At 39.6% G+C, this 24,674-nt stretch overlaps 1 protein-coding gene across 1 annotated transcript in view; it reads right to left on the bottom strand.

The window, feature by feature from the left end:
- SGMS1 (sphingomyelin synthase 1) overlaps positions 1 to 24,674 on the bottom strand; it is a 310,538-nt gene that overhangs the window by 191,918 nt on the left and 93,946 nt on the right. Inside the window, exons 3-4 of the mRNA XM_030809298.1 lie at positions 12,893 to 12,988; positions 9,398 to 9,509 (exon numbers count right to left, since the gene is read on the bottom strand). The gene's annotated coding sequence lies outside the window, so the exon portion shown is untranslated. The remainder of the gene's footprint in view (positions 1 to 9,397; positions 9,510 to 12,892; positions 12,989 to 24,674) is intronic.

The following is a 24,674-nucleotide window of genomic DNA, read 5'->3' as shown; positions in this document are numbered from 1 at the left end:
TTCACCCACATGACCTCACTTAACTGAACCAAGTCTTTGCAGCCACACCATGATCCAAATGAATAAGTGCTTCAACCCAGGAATAGGAAGCAATACTGTCAGGCTCCAAAACCCCTGCAAAGCATGTCCATTACAACCCAGTGTTCTAGTACCAAATGCACCCAGAATGCTGGTACCGAATGGGAACCACACAGCTGCTCTAGTCCAAGCTCCCCCAGGCTTATAGACCCAGAGAGGGGAAGTGACTGGCACAAGATCACACAGCCCATTGGTAGCTAGGTCTGGCCAAAAGCTCTATCCCTGTCAGGCCATCCTTTTACAGATCAAACCATTCCTCACAGAGGGTCCCTAAAATCCTAAGAATATATGTGTCAAGTCAAGCTTTCCTAAGGAACACTGCAATGTTATAAAAATCCTAAAATGCCATTTAGAGTTGAGCAAAAGCAAAACAGAAGGACTTTATCTCTCTTCTTTCTTGCAGCTGCCACTGATCTGAGTTCACACAACAAGCCCCTTTGTCTCTGAGCTCCCATGCAGCTCTTCTGTGTGACAGAAGCCCAGGAACACCAAGGCCCTGGGCTCAGGCCAGCCCGAGCTGAGTGAAACAGGCTAAAATACAAGCGGCTTGGACATTCCTTTATCAAATACTCTGGAGCGGCAGAAAGCACAATTTTGCACACATGATCACACTCTGTACCTACAGAGGAGTGAGTGAAATCAGGCCTGAGCCATGGAATTCACCTCTGCACCCTGAACAGCACCCTGATTTTTATGATCCCTGTGGCAAATCCTATCACTTGCATCCAACTGAATTTACCATAGAATCCAACCACCTCTTTTTTTCCTCAAATTAGCCAACTACCAGCCAATAGCCTGGTATAATAATACCACTTACCAGAACCACTGGGCCTGCCAGGCTAGACTAAATCAGCAATTACATGCACTTAGTGATAAGAAGTTCTCATGGAGATGTCCCCAGATGGCTTCATGCTATCCTCAGGGGCCTCAGGCCCCAATACCCTAATACCCTGGAATGGCAATGCCCAAGAGAACTTATGTTCCAACCAGGGGCTCCAAGCCAGCGGCTCCTCTGGTTACAGTAAGCCTCAGCTTAGTTGGAGACAGAATGAGAACCATTTAATCCCCCACAACAGATCCCATCAGGGACAATTCATGGGATCTGCTAAAGATGTACCCACTCCCTACTACTGGCCCCAGCAACTCAGCCAGAGTCTTTGACCACCTCAAGCAATGCATGGGCTCCCCAAAGGTGCTGTGTGACAACAATGCTCTATTTAAAACTACAGTCATTTATTCTGTGAGTTGTTTTTAAAGCAAAAATCAAATGACAACGTATATAAGAGCACCTCAAACATTCAAAGAGCTAAACAATCCAAGAGTATTCAAAGATTTACCATTTTGGCATGCTAACCACACTTGAGGGCTGAGACTCAGGGGCCATAAGTTTATGGGGTCTCCATGTCCTCATAGTAGGCCACATGGGCTGTAGTGGAAAACCAGCACAGTCAGACACTGACTGAATCCTAGAGCTGCATCCTAGGGCAAGTGACACAAGCTGCTTCAGCTCACGTTTCTTATTAGTTAACTGCAGTTAACATCTCTCTTGGTATGACAGTGAAATATCAAGTGACAAAAAGGAATTCATGTCAGTCATTAGCCAAAAGCCAGCAATAGATTACTATGTCCCCCTTTCTCATGGGATTTCACTGTGACTTGTCTAGACCACAGGGAGACCTCTGTAAGTAAAGGATCTCCAACAGTGGAGTTTATTTGACTCACTGTGGCAGGTGGTTGGAAAGAACCTCTTTGGGGCAGACTTGTGGGTAACTGCCAATTCTCTATACCTTTTGGACCAGGCTCTGACGTAAGGAGAACATAAGAAGTTGTCGGTGAATTTCTTAAGCCTCTGCCAGAAAACCTTGGGCTTTCTGTCTTCCACACTAGACCAAATTCTGCTTACACATTAAGGCTGAATTCAAATGTCATCTCCTAGGTAATGGTTTCCTCCTTAGGGATCTCCCCTGTTGCTGAAGTTTAGCTGGCTGTACATGGTTTGGTCCACTCTGATGGGTGGTAATTTCCTTAAAAACAGGGCTTGGGGCTTATTTGCCTGTATAAACTCAGCACCTCATCACAGATGTGGCATGTAGTTAATGATTATTGGTAAGTGCTTGCTCAAATGAGTTGACTACTGAATAGCATTAAATTCAAACCAATTTAGTAAATTCCAGTTTTAAATAAACAAGAAATCTCCTGTTGGGGAAAGACTGTGTAATCTTATACATATTGTTGAGATATCTGTCCCATAAGGATAGAAGTTATATCCTTCAACCCCATGAATCACAGCCAAGAGTTTGGAATTTAAACCTTCTTTCAAAATCATATCTTTACTTTGATTTACAAAGGATGTTGATTATCAAGAAACCCAGTTTAAGAGCTCTACAGCTTCAAATTTCCAGTTAGAACCCTCCAATTCTTATTGTAAATATTTGTAAATTGTATTTCAGAGAGTGATTAAATTAGCCATTCCTCCTCCCACCAAATCAAACATGTTGGTTTTTCCAGTAGGACATTTGATAAGCCATTCTAGGAAAATATACATACATATATATATGATATATATATCACAGTGCATTTGTTAGGGCTGAGATTAAAAAGGACTGAAAAGTCAACTCTTCTCTAGTGATGAATATTTTAATGGCAAAGGAATCAGGAGAGGTGATAGAGTGAGATTTGACTGTATGTTCACATACTAAATGCTATATCCACTAAAGCTAGAATCAGCAGCTTTTGTTTTAACCTCCCAGCAGCATTCTGTTTAACAAAGATCATTAGAGCATCCACCTCTATAGTAATAGCTATTTCCATCACCCAATTAGAAGCCAGAGTACTGAAAGAGCTGCACCTTTGTATTTGAATGAGGCATTCTGTATAACTAATGACTTAACAAATCCTTATCCAAGTAGCTAACAAAATGATCCTTTGATGGTATTTAAGCCAAAGTGCATCATTAGTTATTTATTTTTGTTGGTGGTGTTTTTATTTTAAAGTCAGACTTAATGAGGTATAATTTGCATGCAGTAATCCAATCTTTTAAGTGTACAGTTCAATGAGTTTTGACAAACACACACAGTCATGTAATCACCACCACAATCAAGATATAGAACATTTCATTTATCTCAAAAATTTCCCTATGCCCTTTGTAGTCAATCTTCTCCCCCATCACATGCTCCTGGCAGTCATGATCTATTTTCTAACCCTATACTCTTGCCTTTTCCAGAATGTCGTTTAAATTGAACCATAAAATATGGATTCTTTTGAGTTTGGCTCCTTTCACATAACATAATGCATTTGAGATTCAGCCAAATAGTTGTGTTGTTCTTTCTTATTGATGAGCAGTATTCCATTGATAGGCATACCAGTTTGTTTATCTATTCACTAGTTGAAGGACAATTATATTTTTTCCAGTTTTAGCAGTTATGAATAAAGCTGTTAGAAGTATTAGCCTACACATTTTTGTGTGAATAGAGGTTTTCAATTCTCTTGGATAAATACTTAGGAGTGAAACTACTAGCTTATGTGGTATATGTTTAACTTTGTAAACACCACCTATTTTCCAAAGTGGCTGTATCTTCTCAGACTCTCACCAGCAATGTAAGAGAGTTCTAGTTGCTCTGTATCTTTGTCAGTACTTGATATTATCTGTTTTTGTTTTGTTTGTTTGCTTTTTACTTATTTTAATAAATGTGTAGTGGTATCTCTGTGTTTTTTTTTACTTTTGATTTTGAAATAACTCTAGACTCACATAGAAGATACAAACATTATAGAATGTTCCTGTGTATCCTTCACCCAGCTTCTCCTCATATCTTATGTAACAACTATACAATTATCAAAAGCACAAACTTGACACTGGGTATAATACTATTACTATTAATAAACTACAGCCCACGTTCAGATTTCACTAGTTTTTACATGTTCTTTGTTGTTTGTTTGGGTTTTTTTACATACGATTCTATAAAACTTTATCTCATATATAGATTTATATAACAATTTCCACAATTGGGATATAAATCTGTTCCATCAAAGCACATTATATATTGAAAAGACCCTTTTGGGATTATAAACATCATCTGCTGGAAGCACTTTGGTAAATGATGATGACTTTCTTTTGATCTTTTCCCTTACCACATTAAAAAGCCAATTAATTGTCTATGCTCCAGCTGATATGTATAAACCACAATTGCCAGAGAAGTTCACTTTTCAGAATGGCTGTTTGTCCTGTTCACTCTTTCTTTATTATGTGCCAGACCCAGTAGAGGCAGAGTGGATAAAATAGCAAACAAGAGAACAGTACTTCCTGCCTTAAAAGAATTTAGAGTGTGAGAAATATTCATTCACTCATTCATATACACACACACACACACAGTGACAAACACTATCCATGAATGAAAAGTAAAAAGTGAGATGAAAGGTTAAAACACAATCTGTTTAAGACAGTGAGGAAGGTCCTTGTAAGCAAGCCCCATCCTCAGACTCAGTATTCGAGGCCTTCTGTGGGACCAGGGCATCCAAGCGCCAGAGCCACTGTGTATGAAACACAGAAACCAACAAGTTCTTAAAGCAGAATACAAAGAAGATGCTCAGGGCTTAAGAAACTCACTGAAGACTTATCTTCTCCTTAAGTCAGAGTCTAGCTGAAAAGATATACAGAGTTGGCAATTACCCATGTGATGTTACCTTAGGACACCCATAGGCCTATTTCTGCCTTAAAAGGTTCTTTGCAACCACCTGCCACAGTGAGCCAAACGCTACTACTAGAGATCTTGTAGTTACAGAGGTCTCCCTCTGCTCTAGATGAGTCACAATGAAATCTTATCAGAAAGTGGGAACACAGTAATCCATCACTGGCTTTTGGCTCCGGCATGACCCTCTCCTCTTGTCTGAGGGATCCACACTTACAAAATTCTTCAAGGTAAACTGCCCCTCTCCCCTTCTAACCTGTACATATTTTTGTCATTAATCTCTAATGTTATTTGTCCCATGTCGCTCTCTCCATTCTATACTAATAATCTCAGAAGTCTGACTCATCTCTGTATCTCCTGGCATCCGTACCCTCAGCTCCCACGCACACAGTAGATGTCAATGAACATTCGGTGAATGTTTATATACAAGGTATGATTTCGGATTACAATGTCCACAGTAGGGCTTTGAGGGAGTGGACTGTGAAACAGATGGGTCATAATAGGAAAGATACCAATCAAAGGCATGGGGAAGGCTATCCGGTTCAAGAAGCATACCACAGAGTAGCTGAATATGGCAACAGGATACTTGGGCACCTGAGAGAGGGCAGACGCAGGACAGAAGGAGATGGTGTGAGGGAGTAGGAAACAAGACTTCTCCATACATGGTAGCACTCAGAACCAAGCTAGCACCTGTCAGAGAAAAAAAAGCAGACATACTCTGAAGCGGAAAGGAGAGAGAGAAAGGGCTCTCTCTCTGTCACCATGACTTTGTTTATATGGACATTTGCCAAGAGCAGGGCTATGGGAGACCAGGAGCTCAAAAAGCAGCAAGCATTTGCAACAGCTGCTATGGAAGTCAGCTAGGAAATTAATAAGAAATGAGATCAAGGACTTCAACTCACCTACCATTTCCAAAACCCTGTGGAGTCCCTCTGTGCACAAGGCAATGACCTGGGTTTGCCAGTCCATGAGGGCTGGGTCCTACCCTGCAATGCCTTCTGATCCAGCTATGAGGAAGTTCGCAGGCTGCCCAAGAGTTTATGGGAAAAGAAGACACTGTTCTTGGCCCTGCATTAATTGAGCCTTCCACATGTAGAAATTGTTTAGTGATTAGTAAATGCAAGAACTCCCAAATCAAAACAGTGTTTTACAACATAAATTTAAAACTATCAGAAAATTATTCCAGCTCATATTTCCAAAACCACTGGCTTTTCAGCAGGACTTCCTCTTAACCAGCACCTTGGCCTTTGCCACCTTGCAGTACCCGGGGTGATATGTGGACTATGGAAAGGAGATGGGGGACCCTGCAGCCAGCCACACTTACCCACTACAAGTCTTGAGGACAGCTAGCCCTGAGAGCTCCCAGACAGAGGTCTAAAATACACCCCAAAATGCAGTAGGGACATCCTTCCACAAGTTTCACTTGTAATTTTTGTAGTATGCCTCATGTGGGTAACAAATGCTACCATTACAATGCTATTTTCGAAAAACACTGAGCTTCTTGGATGCAAGGTGTTAAGTACCAGTAGGTCCCCAGTCACTCAAGTTTCAGTTACACCAATTGCTTACACTCTCTCTGTCCTCACTAAGGTTTCAACCAAGAAGAACCTTGCTTCCTGGTAACACAGTGAACCACAAAGTAAAACAGAAACTGGCAACCGCAAGATGGTTTTCAGTGGTCTCTGGGAAAAACAGCGAAGCAGGTAGAACTGCCCCTCTCAGCTCCAGTTTGGAAAGGTCACCAGACACTGGTGCAGCCCTCTGGCCACCCCAAGGACCAGCTGTAGCTCCCAAACAAGTGCCCCTTCCCCCAGGAGTCCTTGAGGCTTCAAAATTACCTTCAACGCTTCCTCTTCACCCCCATCACAAGCCAAAACTGCCCTTCCCAACCGGTTCAGCTAGGAAATGGACACTCCCAGGTGTGAATGACACAAAGGCTTCTTCTAATCCAGAGACTGAAATAATAGCTCCAGACCAGATAGGATGTTAATAACTCCAAGCCCTCATTCACTCAAAAGCTATTACAATAATGTATCTAAAGATGACGATAGCACTAAAAATGCATTAAATGCATACTCATCAATTAATAAAATCAGCATTCAGCTTTATATTAAGCTCAAAATTAAGCCATTTAGGCCCAGACTGTTTCATAGTATTTATAAACATTTTTTAAAAACATAAGGTACTTTAGCACAAATATTCCTAACTGCTGTTTCACATCAGAAACTAGAACTGGGTTATTCTTCAACAACAGGACACTGCCAGGGAGCAGCAGAGACTGTTTACAAAATGACCCCGAAGAAAACGTCACACTTCATATATTTTCAAACCCATGAAGAATAGCTATGAATCAAAGCTGAGTCTTAAATCTCATTTCAATTCCCACTTTCCTCCTACCAAAGGAAAGGAGGCATATTGTTAAGTTCAAAAGACCCGAACAAGATATCAAAAAGCTGCCTGTGAGCACCAAACAAAAGATATTTCATATAATTTATTTGCAAATACTAAAAATGCAGTTCATGGCAATTATGCCTCTGCCCACATGTCATTGTGTTTTGTCATAGGTATTTCTAAATGATGCAGTCTGAATGAAATGTCCATTTTTCCAAACTCATAAAAGGGCAAGGAGAAGAAAAACTAACATTTTTGTGACTGTCTACCTACCATGTATATCAAACCTTGACACGATAAGTCTTTGAGATTGTTAAATATCCCTTAATATCCATTCTCCCTTTCTTCCTTATAACAAAACTCCCAGTTCTTTTAACTGATACCCAGAAAAAGAACCATAGTTCCCAGACTCTTTTGCAGCTAGGAGTGGCTACGTGGCTATGCTCTAGCCTAGCAGTGCCAAAAGTCTTATATGGCTCTTATGATTACATAGGCCCCACCTGGACAATGCAGGATGTGCTCCCTATCTCAGGATCCTGAGCTTAATCACATCTGTAGTCTTTTGCCATGTAAGGTAATATTCATAGCTGCTGGGAACTAGGTCATGCACATCTTTGGGGAACATTAGGCCATTATTCTGCTACCACAATATGCTAGATATCATAACCAAATTTCTTTAAGGTCCTCAATAATTTTTAAAAGTATAGAGGGGTCCTAAAACCAAAATGCTTAAGAACCACTGCTGTAGCATATAAACAGATTAAGGTAGTTATTAGGTGGGGAAAAGCAAAACTCAGCAAAGCTAAGTGATTAACCAAAGTCCTACAGACTATCAGTAGAACTTCAACTTGAACCCAGGCAGTCTGGCTACTGATGAACCTGGTATGGCTCCCTCTGTCCCATGCACCAGTCTCTGAACTCCTAGACTGTGGCAAGGGCCAAAAAATGTTATTCTGTAGGACTTTTTTGCAGACATCAAACAGAAGACACAACAAGCACTCACATATGAATCTGGTGAGCAGGAGGAAGAACAGGTTGGAGAGGAAGGTAATTAAAATAATCCTAACTTTTCAAAACCTTATTTAGAAACATACTAACTCATTATCTTTTGTGAGAATGGAGCAAAATGTTACAAATGGCCAAGTGTCCCAGTGCCAAGTCAAAGAGAGATGAGTAACCCTGCTCACTGCAGAGGAACACGATTGTGACTAAAGCACTGGAGACACCGGAACACTGCTCTGGGTCATACATCAGAGCCTGGTCACTTGTCTGACAATGACTGTCAAGCCCCACCTTTTAGCACCCTAACTGACATAAACCTATGAAAGACAGCACTCTTGGACTGTGTCTCTGCATCGTTTTGATATGACCAGAATCCAACTTCACAGTGGAAAAGAAACAGCACTCAGGTGAATTCTGTTAAAAATCATGCTAATCATGCAACTCATAACCTTCAAAGGGACACATTTACAGAGAACTGACAAGTTCAAAGGGCCAGTTACTGCTTTGCCAAATCAAACCTGATGGCTCTGCTGGCTAGGCAAAGGTCACTCAGGAAGCACTGGCCATTCCTGACAAGCATCTCCAGTACTATTCGATCACTTCCTGAGCTCCGCAGGTGAAGCTTCTCGAGTGCTCAGCTTTCCAACCATTTGGAAAGCAAAAACTAGCAGCAATGGCTGAACTGACAGCCAAGAAAAACCCAAGAATACAAGGACACTGATGGAAGTTACTACTCTTTAGAACTTGCTATCAAAGCAAGGAAAAGCTACACAATTTTCTGATATTTTTATTTTTCAAATGAAAGTATAGAGCCAACACCAGGCAATTCCTCAAAGAATCTCTCATCACAGAGCTCAGCATTTCCTAGGAATGTTTTCAGTGCCTGTCTTTCCTATGATTACACTAGTATTACAAATATCCTACCTATAATCTACAAAGCAAAGAGACTGCAAATTAGAGACATGTCTAATCTATTACTTTCATCACAAAATCCACACACATGCTTGTCAGATCTGTGTAGCCTCTAAAAACATATGGTTGTCTATTGGTAATTATTCTGCTGCAGAAGGAATAATAATTTTTAAAAAACTGTTAAATCAGCAACCTCACTTGACATCCATTTTGAAATATCTTTTTCATGTGCCAAAGCCCAAGGCAACTTAGCATTCTACAGACCAAAAATTTCATGCTGCTTTCTATGCCTATTAAGGGGATGCAGAATGTAAGAACATGGAGCTTACAGAGATGATGCCTCTAATTCACAATAGCAAACATCAATTTTCTGCACTCCATGTGAAGAAGAAATGCATCCACAGGCAGAGACCCACAACTGACTCGTTTATATCTAGGACTCTGGATAGAAAGAAAAATGGCATTGTGACAGAAAATAGATTGGGAGGCATAACAAATTGGTGCTGAATAAGTACTCTGTTCTAATAAGTTATTCCAAGAGTGGTAATTCCAGTTTCCAAGGGAGTAAATATTCAATAGATTAACTACAAAAAGAACCCTGGGAAAAGTGTAAGGATACAGTATGTCATATGTTTAGCTAGCTTTCAAAAAGTTCACTCTTGCAATATTTTCTTTATCCTTAGGTGAAATAAAGGAAAGTAATAAATTGATAAAGAGTACTTAGAGACAACTGATTTTTAAAAATCATTTGAGCATTCCTAATTCAGGAATTCTGGTGGATTCGGTATTTGCAAGGCCCTTCTGCTATACTATAATTAGAGTCTGAATAAAAAACATTTAAAAATACTTTTTAATGCATTGGTTAGCTCCAGGCAGAGAAACAAATCCCATGAGAATATAGTGGGACCATCTACTGTTCCTGAGTAAAGAACACTCAGGAGTGAGCAAAAAAGAAAGTTGGCATTGCCCTGGAGGTAACTATGTACCAGCAATAGGGTGGGGCAACTAGACTTCCAAGTTTCAGCATGGTGGAGAAAGCCCAGCTTGAAACCAAAGGGAATAGGTATTCAAAGGGAAGTGAAGTGGTCCTGGGTCTGTAGCATCCTCCTGGCTCCTAGTACAAACAAAATCTCAAGAAGTTAATACTTCAAGATTCCAAGACATAATTATCAACCAAATATTAGCATGTAATCCAAACTCACCCTGCACACTAGGAAAGAAGCCCAAAAACATTTAGACCACCAAGGATTTCAGATACTGGCATTATCAAATACAGGATATGAAATAACTGTTTAATGATGAGGCCAAAAAATGAGCAAGCAAAATGAAACCATCAAAAAATACTCAGGCAGATTTAAGACAGAAATAAAGATTTTAGAAATTTAAAAAACATATTCATTTGAATTAAAAATTCAATGGATAGGCTACACAGAAAAGCCAACACAGCTAAAGAGAGAAGTATTGAACTAAAAGCTAAATCTTAAATTACAGAATAAAGCAGAGAAAAACGAGAAAGACAATACTGAATAGAAATTAAGAGACATAAAGGATAAAAAGAGAAGTTCTAACCTCCATTTAATCAAAACCAGAAGGAGATGATAGAGAGAATGGAGAAAAGATAGCATTCAAAGCATTGAAAGCTGAAATATATTTAGAGTGTATAAATGAAATAAATTGATAGATACATGAAACACGAAAAATATAAACAGAATTCTTAAAAGAAAGCTCTAAATAGACACATTGTAATGAAACTGCTGAACACCAAAGACAAATAAACTTAGAGCAAGTCAAATATCTACTAAAAAAATAGCAAATGAAAGATAAACAGATGTCCTGACAGCAAAAATGAAAGCAATGGACAATGGAACAGTATGTTCACAACACTGGGAAAAAATAATAACTATCAACTAAGAACTGTAAGAGTGAAATAAAGACATTTCAGAAACCAAAATGGAGAGAAGTTACCACCAAAAGATTCTCAGGAGAAGAAAAAATTCTGAAAAAGCTAAATCTTATCAGAGGAAAGGTAACGATAGAAGAAAGGAAGAGGAATAAGAAATGATAAGCATATAAGTTAAACAAATACCATCTCTATACAATAAAATTGACTAATTTGTATGGTGAAACACATAATAAAACTGATATGCTGAAAAGAACATCTATGTACAGAAGGAGGGAGTCTTCATTAGGTGTACTATGAGTTTTGTATTATTCCAGAAGGGGATTAGAATACCTTAAATACTGACTGACTTTAAAACTTCTATGCGTGCACAGTATATTTTCAGGGTAATCATTAGAAGAACAGAAATACAAGTTATAACTTCCAAATCAGCAGAGAAAGAAAAATTGAATAAGAATATAAACAAACAAGAAGTTCAATTCAAAAGAAAAGAAAAAACAAAGATTAGCAATAAAAATGTTTTTAGTTTGTTTGTTTGTTTTTGAGATGGTGTTTCACTCTTGTCGCCAAGGCTGGAGTGCAATGGCATGATCTTGGCTCATTGCAACCTCCGCCTCCCGGGTTCAAGCGATTCTCGTGCCTCAGCCTCCCTAGTAGCTGAGATTATAGGCACGTGCCACCATGCCCGGCTAATTTTTGTATTTTTAGTAGAGACACCATGTTGGCCAGGCTGGTCTCGAACTCCTGACTTTAGGTGGTCTGCCTGCCTCAGCTTCCCAAAGTTCTGGGATTACAGCCATGAGCCACCACACCCCGCCACAATGAAAATATTTGTGCCATATAAACAGTTTCAAATTTTTTAGACTGTTTCAAAAAACAAGAAACAAGCTTCATTCACTATACAAGAAAAGACTGAAATTTTTGTCTAAGTTAAAATTATGCACTCTGTTCTCCAAAGGATATCAAAGATGTCCAATCACACTATTAATCAGGAAAATGCAAATAAAGATGACAATGATATACTATTTTACACCCACTAGCGGGGCAACAAAATACCAAAGATTGGAGGGAAGGGAGACAATAGATAAACTGTGATCAATTCTCGCCATAGAATTTAACTTAACCAGAAAAATTAATTTACTACCATTACATGCAACAAGTAAATCTTACAACATAACAGGGCAAAAAAAAAATGCAAGCTGCAGAACACTACATGCAATATACCATTCTCTTCAAGCTTAAAATTAAAGCTAAGCAATATATTGTTTGGAGATTATATATACAGACATAGTAATCAACAGATACACAGACACAGAAGTAGAACATAGAAACAGACATAGAATCAACGATAACACTAGAGACACTGTTTCGTTCATCTAACTTTTATGTTCTACGTCAAGCTCTTTATTTCATCTCAGATTAGCACTCTGAGCAGCACTGGACTTACCTGTTCAACTCCAGAGAAGAAGGCAGACCTGGTAACTGTGATCTTCCAGGATGAAAGCCTCCATCAAAAGCAATTCCAGATTAAGGGAAAAGGCATGCTCCCAACTAACATTATCCTAGAACCTTTCCTACCTGGTTTATGTGACTTCAAATTCAGCAGCATCCTTTTCTGTCATTTCCAGAGACTCAGGCTGACACTCTTCCCTGTGGCCTTTGCTTTACGCATTTCTACCACCCGGCCCAGATTGCTTGCCTTCTCCAATGGGGGAGCTGGCCTCTTCAAGTGTGTTTCCTAATTTTCCCAAACCACACAGGCCTTTTGTTAGCTAATTTTGCCCTTGGGTGCCACAAAGGCCTGGAAGATCCCCTTATGCCATCAGAGCCTCATACACAATCTCAGAACAAAGCAAGAGTGATTACAAGGAACTTCAGAACCATGAGTTCTTTGAGAATGGGTGAAATGCTGATTCTGACTTACCTGTATTGTCTTTTATTACACACCCTCTGCTGTGTTCCAACTTTACTGTTCTTGAAATTCAAAAAGTCCACACCCCTTCAGTCACTGAAGCTTTACCTGGAATAATAAGGGCAGAAAATGAGGAAGGAAGCAACTAGAAGGAATAAAAGGGCCCACTTGGAAAAGAAACTCTCTCATATAATCAAGTCAATTAAAAACTTGATTTGTGAGAGAAATAAGGGCCACCTGGATTAAGGAAAATCTCTACCTCAGTCTAAGCCATTTTAACTAAAACTATTAATAGGGGCAGGGCACAGGGGCTCACACCTGTAATCTCAGCACTTTGGGAGGCTGAGGTGGAAGGATCACTTGAGCCCAGGAGTTTGAGACCAGCCTGGGCAATATAGCAAGACCTTTTCTCTACAAATAATTTTTAAAATAGCCAGATGTGGTGGTATTTACCTGTGATCCCAGCTACTCGGTAGAGTCAGGTAAAAGGATCACTCGAGAATGGGAGGTGGAGGCTGCAGTGAGCCGTGACTGCACCCTAGCCTGGGCAACACAGCAAGACCCCATCTCAAAAAAAAATTATTAATGTCTCATTAATAGTAACTTAATGTTTGCAGAAGAAGTCATTATTATTTACAAAGAGCTTTCACATGCATTTTCTCATTGGAGCCATAAGATCTTGAGAACAGACAAGCACCATTTTAAAATGTAGCAGCTGAAGTTCCCAAAGGTTGGGGAACTTTCCCCCAATCACTCAACCAGCAAGTGTCAAAGAAGAAATCAGTGCCCAGCTCTACCAACCCTTGCTCCAAACTCTTCCACGGCACCATATAACATAATAGTTTCAACTCGAACAGCAATATTTATTATTTCTTCCTGCATAGATATGCTTTCTTAGCCAACAGAGATAGAATGGCTTTGCATGCTAAGTGACTGACACTGCGATAGGATTAATGTATTTACCACAGACAACCTAAAGGGTAGAAAATCCACACAAAGGTAGTTAAGAAACACCTTACCTTTTCTGCATACTCTACTTTTCTCTTTAAATCATAGCTATACTTGCTGGGATTTTTTGTTTTAAATTTTTTTTCTTTTTTTTTTCTTTGAGACTGAGTCTCAGGCTGAGTGCAGTGTCACAATCATGGCTCACTGCAGCCCATGGGCTCAAGCAATCCTCCCACCTCAGCCTCCCAAACAGCTAGGCCTTCAGGTGCATGCCACCATGCCCAGCTGATTTTTTTTAGTAGAGATGGAGTCTTGCTATGTTGCCCAGGCTGGTCTCAAAATCTTTGACTCAAGTGATCTTCCCACCTCAGCCTCCCAAAGTGCTGGGATTACAGGTATGAACTACCATAACTGGCCTTTAAATTTTTGTATTTGGAAATAATTTCAAGCTTACAGAAGAGTTGTGGAATAATAATAGTACAAACGTATCTGATACTTTTTACCCAGATTCACTTATTATCAACATTTAACCCATTTATTTGACCATTCACTCACTCTGTCCATTCATTCATTTGACTTTTTTTCTGAGCCATAAGGAGATAAGTTCAATACAACACAGCATTTTGCCTCTAAATACTTCAGAATTTATTTCCTAAGAATAAGAATATTCTCTTACATAACCACAATATAGTTATCAGCCTTAGTAAATTTAATATTTATGTAATACTTTAACCTACTGCCATATTCAGTTAACCCAATAATGCCCTTTATAGTATTTCTTTCCTCCAGTTCAGATCCAGTCCAGGGTCAGATACTGCATTTAGCTGCCATTACTCTTTAGCTTCCATTCACCTGAACCACACCAGCTTTTTTTTGTCTTTTATGACACTGACACTTTAGAAGAATACAGTCTCTCCCCCTTTTTATATTAATAGAACATTTCTATTTTGACTTTCATGACGTTTCCTCAGGTGATTCCTGATGATTCAGTTCAGAATCATCATGTAGTTTTCTGCATTCTCAGAAAACTACAGAAGTGATATTTTCTTCTCTGGATATCACATCTAAAGGCACAAAAAGTCTATCCATCCCAGCTTGGTTATGTTAATTTTGATCACCCAGCCAAGGTGTTGTCCAACTTTTCCAGTGAAAAACTACCACTTTTTCCCTTGCAGCTAACAAGTAATCTGTGGGAAGACACTTTAAGACCATGCAAATATCTTGTCCCTCATCAAAATTTCCCCCTAGATTTAGCATCCATTAGTGACGTCTGCCTGATAAAAACTTTATACTGTGATGGCTGCAACATGCTGACTTTTCCAACTCCAGCAATCCCTCCATATTACCATTCATTGCTCAGCATTATACATTGTTTACCAATATATCTATTTATGATCACCTGAGATACAGGAAGTCCTATTTTTTCAATGACTTATAATTTATCCTTGTACTTAATTATTTTGGTGCTCCAACTGTCTCAGACTTAGCCAGTGGGAAGCCCTTCAAGCTGGCTCCTGTATCCCTGTGACATACTCCATCTTTTAAAAATATGTTCTTACTTTTATTTCCTTACTTTCTGATATTAAAAAAAAATGTTATGGGCTCATCTTGTACCTACCCTGTCTCTAACCTGGATCCTGTCAATTCTCCAAAAACCACTGGTTCCTTTCCATGGAGAATGCTGTTAGAGACCAAAATCTGGTATTACCCACTTTTATAGTCATTGTTCATATCTATTGATTATCATTTTGAATATGGGTCACAATCCCCTGCTACTTTGCATGCTTCTTTCCATTATAAGGTAAACAATTGGAGGGTGTTCAATTTGGCTCTGGTGGCAGCTAAATTACTGGTGGGTCCTCTTGATCCTGCCAGGCTTCATTTTACACTTGGTTAAGATGAGTCTGTTTCACTTATGTCCTTAGTCCAAGCTTATGGCCCTTACTGTAAGGTATGGATGGTCTTTATTCCTAGGATGTGATGTCTCAACAGAATGGCTATGTGATGTCTCAGTAGAATGGCTAAGGTATTCAGCAAAGTCTCTTCACCTTGGCTAGGCCAGAAACCCAATCTCTCTCAGTAATACATGACCTCTGGTACCGCCATTCTGTTCTTAGCCTAGTAGCAGCTGCTCTCTGCAGGGCCTCACCCCTCAAGTAGCTCCCTCCTCTCCAGTACCCTGCCATACAAATCCCAGCCTCTTCAGCAGCCTTAAACTCCAATCTCTGCTCTCTCAATGCAATGAGACCACAATGCTCTGCTAGGGTTCACCTCCCTATATCACAGCGGGGAAAGTGTTCAAGTAGGAAACCAGGGCAAATGTGAGTCCCCCTCTTGTGATTCTCTTCTCTCAAGGATCACAGTTCTAGATGCCTGCTGTTCACTGCCTGAAAACCACTGCCTCATAGATGGTAGTCCTGTTTTCTAGTTGTTTACCTTAGGAGGCAAGACCAGCACCCATTACTTCTCTCTTTTTCTCTTTATGCCTTTAATAGTAAATGATGATTGAGGAAGACAGGTCTGCTCTACTGGGAAGGGTTAAGACTCAAATACTTTCAATGTATAATAAATGCTCTCTACTTAAACATTTCAAAGAAACTCACTTTCTAACAATCTGTTTCTTACAAATGTATGTGCTTACTTTAAGCACAACACTGTAGCAAGAAAAATGTTCTCTATTGGTGAGGCAACTGCAAACAAATGACACAGAAATGTCCCTGTTTCTTCCAAAAAGCTCACTTCAGGTAGCCAGCTGGCTATCAGCCTAACATGCATTTACATTTATTTCCATAACTCTTCCTCCTACTGGCATAAAAAAGCAGTAGAGCCTATCCAAAGTAATGAAAGTTAGTTGCTCTTCTTAATTTCTCTTGTTTATGTGCATGTTCTTAGGGATGGAGAAAAGAATCCTTTTCATATAAATCATTTTCTGGTGTATTTCCATGTCTACTTATAACCACTGTTGAGAAAATAATTAGAAAATAAACAGTCAAAAATAAAACTTGCAACCCCAGATACAAAGCTAATCAAAAGAAAACTGGCAAAGAAGAATAATATTTTATCAAATACTGTGAGAAAAGATGATTTTGTAATCACAGGAAAATGGAGAACAAGTCTTTCCCTGCACAAGCCAGTAGATTTGTGCTCATGGCACACATGCATGCACATGCGCACACACACACGCGCACATGTGCGCACACACACGCAGCATTCCAAACACACAGTTTGCCAACTGAAATGTGGGACACCCTCTTGCTACTTCTTGGGCAGAATTTCTTCATATTAGAAACCCATATTTCAGCTTATCTAATTCATTTTCTCAAAAGGAATCAATGCATGACAAGTTATACCTTTCTTTGGTTCTACTTCAGGTCCCCTAGATCTTAAAAGTGAACATCTGATGTAAACAAAATGCTTTATTGTCCTTTTGTACCCCTCACTGTCCAGGCATTCCTAATATTCTTGGGGCTCTTAGAACAGTCTTTTCACAGATCACAATGTCTCCGGTAGACCTTGCTGAATTCTGTTTCCTCAAGTCTGCATGTGTCCAGCACCCTAATGAGGTACAAATTCTTCTGTGCAACCCGTTTCCCAGGAATGCAGTCTGAGCCTCTGGGCTTGATAAAACAAGACCTCCATGAACTGCTCCCAGTCCCCCTTACCATTTCATCTCCTAACACTTTATGCTCCATCACTAGTGAAAAACTTGTAGCCATTCCCCTTCATGAAAGACCCTTTTCCTCTGTTCTTCTCTTGACTAACTGAAAATTTTTTCATGCCCACCATTCAAAGCTGGGTTAGTGCCCCAGCCCTATGCTCACCTTTATAATAAATAAACTTCACTGAGTGCTTTTGATATGCTAAGCATGGATGGGCACTTAACATGTATGATCTTATTTAGTGCTACTACTAAGTCTGTAAAGTAGGTGATATTTATTATTATCAGCCCATTTACAGATGAGCAAACATGAAGAAAGACTACACAGTGTCCCAATGTCACGCAGCTGGGGAGTGGTGGAGCCACAGAGCTCATATGCTTTTCATTACAAACAGTATGAAACACGGTTAGTTGGAAAATTAACAGCATAATAGGTACTTCCAGGCAAAAGGCCCAGAATGTCAATGGTGACCCTATGACAACACCGAAAGGGTAAAAATAAGATGAGAGTAACTCATCAGAATCCTTCAGAAGAGGGTGCAAAAAGAGACCTATAAACTAACATCAACTATAATGCCCATAATAAAGACCAAAATATTCTACCAAGACAGGGTGACCAGCAATTTCTAAGAATCAAGTTAATATACACATGGCTCAAGCAAAATAATGTTTAAAAGAAGTGGTGGAAATAGGAAAGAATTTTCTTACTAGGGTTTAGAGAAAAAGCATTAAATCAAAGATTAAGAAGAGCTCTCAGAGGAAAGAATCTGGAATATTTGAATAATTAAATCAATTCCATCCTCAAGAAGTTCTTATACTGGGTAACAAATAGCATCCTCTATTGGAGTTACATGTTGGCTCTTACACAAATTGAATGAGTGAAGATTAGTGAATAGGAAAAATTCTGTTGTACCCCATCTGGGCCCTGTGTGCCACAGATCCAATATGCCCGTTTCTGGCTCTAGATTGTGAAGGTGGGGTATAAAGGAGGCATGAACAGGAATGCTGATGGCGTGCTCCTTCCAATGCCACCCAGACAGCCTTATGAAGAGCAAGGCAGAGAGGATCAATATTTCAGTACAGGCATCACTCAAGCAGGTTACCCTTCTTCACTGGTAGAGACCAAGATGCTTGGTTTCTTGGACCTTGACTGTGAAGATCTTAATCTCACTTCAAAATAAAAATCAAGCAAGGTCAAAGTTATCAATGCTGGGCTCTACACTTCTCGGGAAAATTGAAAAACAGAAAAGAATCAAAAGTAGAAAAGTAAAGATCACTGAAACCTAATTTGAGGTATGAAATTCCAGAGAAAGTTTTGTCTAGGGAAAACAAGCGAGACTCTACCATTTACTATCATTTTAAGCACTACTCTGCTATGAGCAATGGATAGCATTTTTCCATTTCCACCAAAGACAGAGCAGTGAAAACAACTTTAGCTTAAAGCATAAGAATTTCAGCTTTAAGACAATGACTTTCTCCAAAGCAAGACATTTTAACTAAGGAGTCTATAGTTTGTATACCCATGACAAAGGTTGCTATGTTAATTATTAAAACGTAGAACTCTCCAATTGGTATTCCTGTAGAATATGTTATTTTTGCCTCAGAAGTTGCGATAATAATAATACAACCATTTATTGAGTGCTTCGCTACAGGCCAAAAGTCACTCAGGGAGGCCTGAGGGGAAGCCCAGCTCTGCTAGTGCTGTGGGATTCACATGTTTAGTCCATTCTCAAAGTGCTATGAAAACTACCTGAGACTAGGTAATTTATGAAGAAAAGAGGTTTAACTGACCCACAGTTCCACAAGCTTAACAGGAAGCATGACTGGAAGGCCTCAGGAAACTTACAATCATGGCAGAAGGCGAAGGGGAAGCAAGCACCTTCTTCTAATGGCAGCAGGAGGGGGTGGTCGGTGGGGGAAGTGCCACACTTTCAAACCATCAGATGTCATGAGAACTCACTATCATGAGAACAGCATGGGGGAAATCTGCCCCCATGATCCAATCATCTCCCACCAGTTCCCTCCCTGACACATGGGGATTACAAATCGACACGAGATTTGGGTGTGGACACAGAGCTAAATCATATAGACACACAATCTCCCTGTTTCAATGCACAACCTCTTGACTACAGGAATAAGACCAATGAAAATTAAACTTACACTTACAAAATAGGATAATAACTGCTTTATGAGGTTTGAGAAAGGATTCAGTTAAGTTAATCTTATTTACCCTGTGCCTATCATGTAGCAAGCACTTCATATATGTTAGCTATTATTACTGGCAAATAATTTTAACTCTACTTGGGTCAACTTCTTCCTGTTATTCAATCCCTCACTCTGTTAAAGGCAAGAGAGGGTGTTTAGGTCAATGAGAGTAATATAACTTCAAGATGAAAAAGAACTGGCTGGCCGGGCGCAGTGGCTCACGCCTGTAATCATAGCGCTCTGGGAGGCCGGGGTGGGTGGGTCATGAGGTCAAGAGATCGAGACCATCCTGGCCAACATGGTGAAACCCTGTCTCTACTAAAAATACAAAAATTAGCTGGGCGTGGTGGCACGTGCCTATAGTCCCAGCTACTTGGGAGGCTGAGGCAGGAGAATCGCTTGAACCTGTGAGGTGGAGGTTGCAGTGAGCCGAGATGGTGCCACTGCACTCCAGCTGGGTGACAGAGTGAGACTCTGTCTCAAAAAAAAAAAAGAAAGAAAAGAAAAAGAACTGGCCATGTGTTCAACCATGCAGCCCATCCACAGCCATCCACTCCCTAAGTAGACATTGATGGTGTGCCCATCACACATGGAGCACTGGGGTAGGCCTCTGTGGGGAAAGTCAAAATGAAAATGGCACAGCCCATAGCATTGCCCAAAGGACATCATCACCTTATTGTGAATCACAAACACTTGTGGAATATTCCCCATATACCAGGCAATGCTGCAAGCAACGTGTGTGTATGTGTTCATGCACACACTTGTAAACATATGTATTTACTCTTTTAATCCTCAAAATAACCCTTTAAAGTGTTACTTATTATCCCTAATTTACAGATGAGAAACTGAGGCACAGAGAGAAAATATAACTTGCTCTCGGTTGCACAGCCTATAATTGGCAGAGCTGAGATTCAGCTCCTGGCTATCCAGTTTCAGAGTCTTAGGCTCCTAGCCACTTGATACGCTGCCTCTCCCTAGACGTGTCCGCTAAGAACTAGAGTGAGAACAGACTACGATAAGGCCCAGTAGGAACATAAATAAAGTGTGGTGTTTGTGGGTTACCTGTGCTATCTTGACATATAACAGGAAGAAGAAGAGGCCTTTAACTACAAAATGATGCGTTTAAGCACACCGTAGCAACCCAGACTGAAAGTCATCCAAAAAACACTTGTGTCTGTCACCTTGAAGAGCTATCTTCTCAGTTATTTAACACATGCTGCAGGGAAAGAAGAGGGCTAAGAACATGGGCTTAGAAGTCAGACATGCCTGGATTTGATTGCCAGGTCCTCCAACGACAGCTCTGTGGTCTTCAACAAATAAATTACTTGACCTCTCTCTTCAATATCCTCATCGTAAGGATTAAATGAGAAAATTTATGAAAGAGTTTAGTTGTAGGACATGGCTCTAAGTACTAAATAAATAAAATAATAAAAATACTAAATAAATAAATTGTTGTTACTATTTTGCTTCAAGATTCATTCCTAAGTAATATTTAAGAGTACCAAGTACACCATATCAGTCTATAAACCAAAAAGTATGCAACTTACAGGATTTGAAATACATGGTGGATTCATTATGATATCAATAAGTATGAATTATTAGAGCCCAAAAAGTATGATAAATCTGTGTTTCAAAATGCTACAGAATAAAAAATTCTTTCATCTTATGAGATAAGAGCAGTTGTGTATTGAGGGACGACTGTCCTCAGTCCTGTAACAGGTACAACACAGATTTTACTCAATCTTCAAAAACCACTCGGGGATTTGTCAAATGATACTGATTTTACAGATGAGGATTCTGAGCCTCTCAGAGATTAAATGATTGACTCCAGGTCACACTACCAATACACAGCAGAGACTATTGCTTAAAACCAAAAGACTTACCAGTGAGGCAGTCAGAAACATAGCCATTCCACAAAGCATTTCCTTGGCACCAATCAGAATTTCATCAAGAAACATTCCAATATTATCAATGTCTAAATCCCTATTGCACATATTATGCTTTAAAGAAGCCTAGGCTGGGTGGTAGCTCACACCTGTAATCCCAGCACTTTGGGAAGCCAAGGTAAAAGGATCGCTTGAGCCCACGAGCCCTAGACCAGCCTGGGCAAAATAGGGAGACCTCTGTCTCTACAAAAAAATAAAAACTAGTCAGGCTGAAGTGAGAGAATAGCTTGAGCCCAGGAGGTTGAGGCTGCAATGAGCCATGATTACAACAGAGCAAGACCCTGTTTCCAAAAAAAGAAGAAGAAGAAGCCTAAATCACTGACTGGGAGGTTGTGATATGCCACTGGTCAAAGTGACATACTACTAGAAATCTCATTCCATCATCCAGTTCAGTCAGAATGTCCCTTGGAAACATTGTCAGAGATGGGTAATTTACAAATTGCCATAGCTATCCAAAAGTGACTATATTTCCACAGCAATACATTGGTTCCTACAGCTGGAACATGGGGAAAACAAAGGAACATCAGTGGCATTAGACAGGGTATGTGTAAGTGTTTCAGGTAGGTGTGGATACAGCAGGAAAAGGTAAAGCCAAAGATCCATTTCTGATTTTGTTGATAGCAGAACATGCTTACCACCAATATTTGAATCAATTACTTGTAAACATTTTTGTTTATGGTTTTCTATGTGTCACCTGTCCTTAAGAAAAAAGAAGGCAGCAAGAAAGTTCACTATGTAAATTCTAAGACTCAACTCTGCCTCTAATACTTCCAGACTGTAATTGCCATCCCTGAAACGGCAAAGTCCATATTTTGGAGACCACTGTATCCTTACCACAGTACAATGCTAGGTAAACTTAGGCCTTCAATAAACATGGATGGATGCTCACACTCAGCCATAATAGAAAACGCAGAGGAAAAAGGTGTGAGGGGCAGCCTGAGGAGGATTACTTATTATTAAACTGCTCTTTGGAACTTAATAGTCATAGAAAACGTGGAATTACAGGAGGTTCGATTTTCTGAACTTTTTTTCAATGAGTACATCTTACACTTTGGGAGTGAAAAATGCCTCCCTATTCCCTTTGACTATTCAAAATATTTGCCAATATTATTAAATACTTACAGGTCTAAAAATGCCATCTAATCGGCTATTTCAGAAATATGAATCATATATGCAAAAATTTATTGCAGCATTGTGCTTGACACAGCAGAAATAAAGAACAAGGCTGGGCCAACAATGGTTGAATGGAAGGGCAGACTCTAAACAAATAATTACCATACTGTACCATACAATTGGTGCTTTTGGCAAAGGAGAACCATGTACTGGAGGACCCAGAGGAGGGAATGACTAACACTGCTTACATTTCAATCCCACACCATAAAAAAGTAATTTTCTTTCCTCCAATATTCTTTGCAATTTCCTCATCCAATCTTCACTATTTCCTTTAAAGCAAAAAAAGCAGCATAGTCCCTCTGTATGCTAAATACTCCTAAATAGCCACCATGTTTCTCAATCATCATCCCATCCCCTGAAAACCTGCATATTGCCTTACATAAGAAGTTTCCACAAACAAATGATCAGCCAGCCTGTTAACACATAATTTAATTATTTTAGATGAGCTTCTTCAGAATATTTTTGGCCCTAGTGTTTCCTCCAAAATTCCTGGCCTTCTTATAGTCAATTAAACTGTATGTGCTTTTCTATCCAAAAATCTTAAAGACACAGCCAAATGGATATTTTTCTAAAATTTTCTAACACCATCATTAGCAGTTCATTTCATTACATGATTAAAAATTAACTTGATAATGCTGTCAGTGTGACTGAACATTAAAATTATTTCTAAATTTCTGGTGGGACGGAAAGGGAAATGGGCAAGCCACATAACTCTAATCAAAGGAAAATATATAAAAGGGCTTTCCTCCGAAGTATTGAGAAGCAGAATCTTCTTTTTTTGAGACAGGGTCTCACTGTGTCACCCAGGCTGGAGTGCAGTTAGTGCAATTATAGCTCACTGTAGGCTTGAATTCCTGGGCTCCAAGTGATCCTCCCGCCTCAGCCTCCCAAGTAGCTAAAACTACACATATGTGCCACCATACCTGGCTATTTTTTTTTTTTTTTTCTGTGCTGACAGGGTCTTGCTATGTTACCCAAGCTGGTCGCAAACTCCTGGCCTCAAGCAATGCTCCCGCCTCGGCCTCTCGAAGCACTGGGATTATAGGCATGAACCACTGCATCCTCTTTCTTTAACAATAGTTTATATAACACATGCAAATGCAGGGTGGTTTCTTCTATTTTCACTAAAAATCTATGAGGATAATACTAAAGTGTGCCTCAGGGAAAAGGATACTGGAAGGGGAGGCACTGAAAATGTAGAAATAAACACCTTTTTCTTGTTTCAAGTTAAAAAGTACTAGATAAGATGACTGAAAACATATTGAGCAGGGAGGTTTCACAAACAGGATGGTCCCTAACACAGGACCTTCTAGGAAAACCATTTGGATGTGGTCTTTTATACAGACAATCCCAGAAAAAAAAAAAAAAAAAGCCAGAAATAAAAGGTTTTCTGAAAATTCAACAACTACTTCACTATTCAGAAAGTCGTCATCTCACTTAGCTAGGGCAGGCACCATTTATACCTCAGTGCCACCACCTGATTGATCTGAAGCTTGTTATCAGTGAAAATCTTGCTATCACCCATGTGTGCTCATGGGTTTCATATTTTAAATGGAACATACATGTGTAGACTACCTGTTAGTACCTTACTCTCTGCTCAACTTTTACTTTCCTTAATAGTAAAAAGCTATTCTGTCTGTTCGAGGAAGTGCCATACATGTTTACTTATTTTTTTTATATAAATTCCCTTACCTTTATGCATCCTATTCATTTCAAAATGACTTAGAGCACACTGTTCAATAAACATGATACAAGTGTTTGGTACACAATCACCCACAAGCTGGTACTCTACAGGTCTGTTAGCATGGTTAGTACTGAACCAGAGGTAAGAGCTAGCCACTGCACTACACATGTGACAAAAGTC

This window comes from Nomascus leucogenys, chromosome 3 (assembly GCF_006542625.1).
Source record: "Nomascus leucogenys isolate Asia chromosome 3, Asia_NLE_v1, whole genome shotgun sequence".
NCBI classification, from domain to species: Eukaryota; Metazoa; Chordata; class Mammalia; order Primates; family Hylobatidae; genus Nomascus; species Nomascus leucogenys.
Note: the sequence above shows the minus strand (reverse complement) of the source record. Positions and strands in the feature narration are given on the sequence as shown.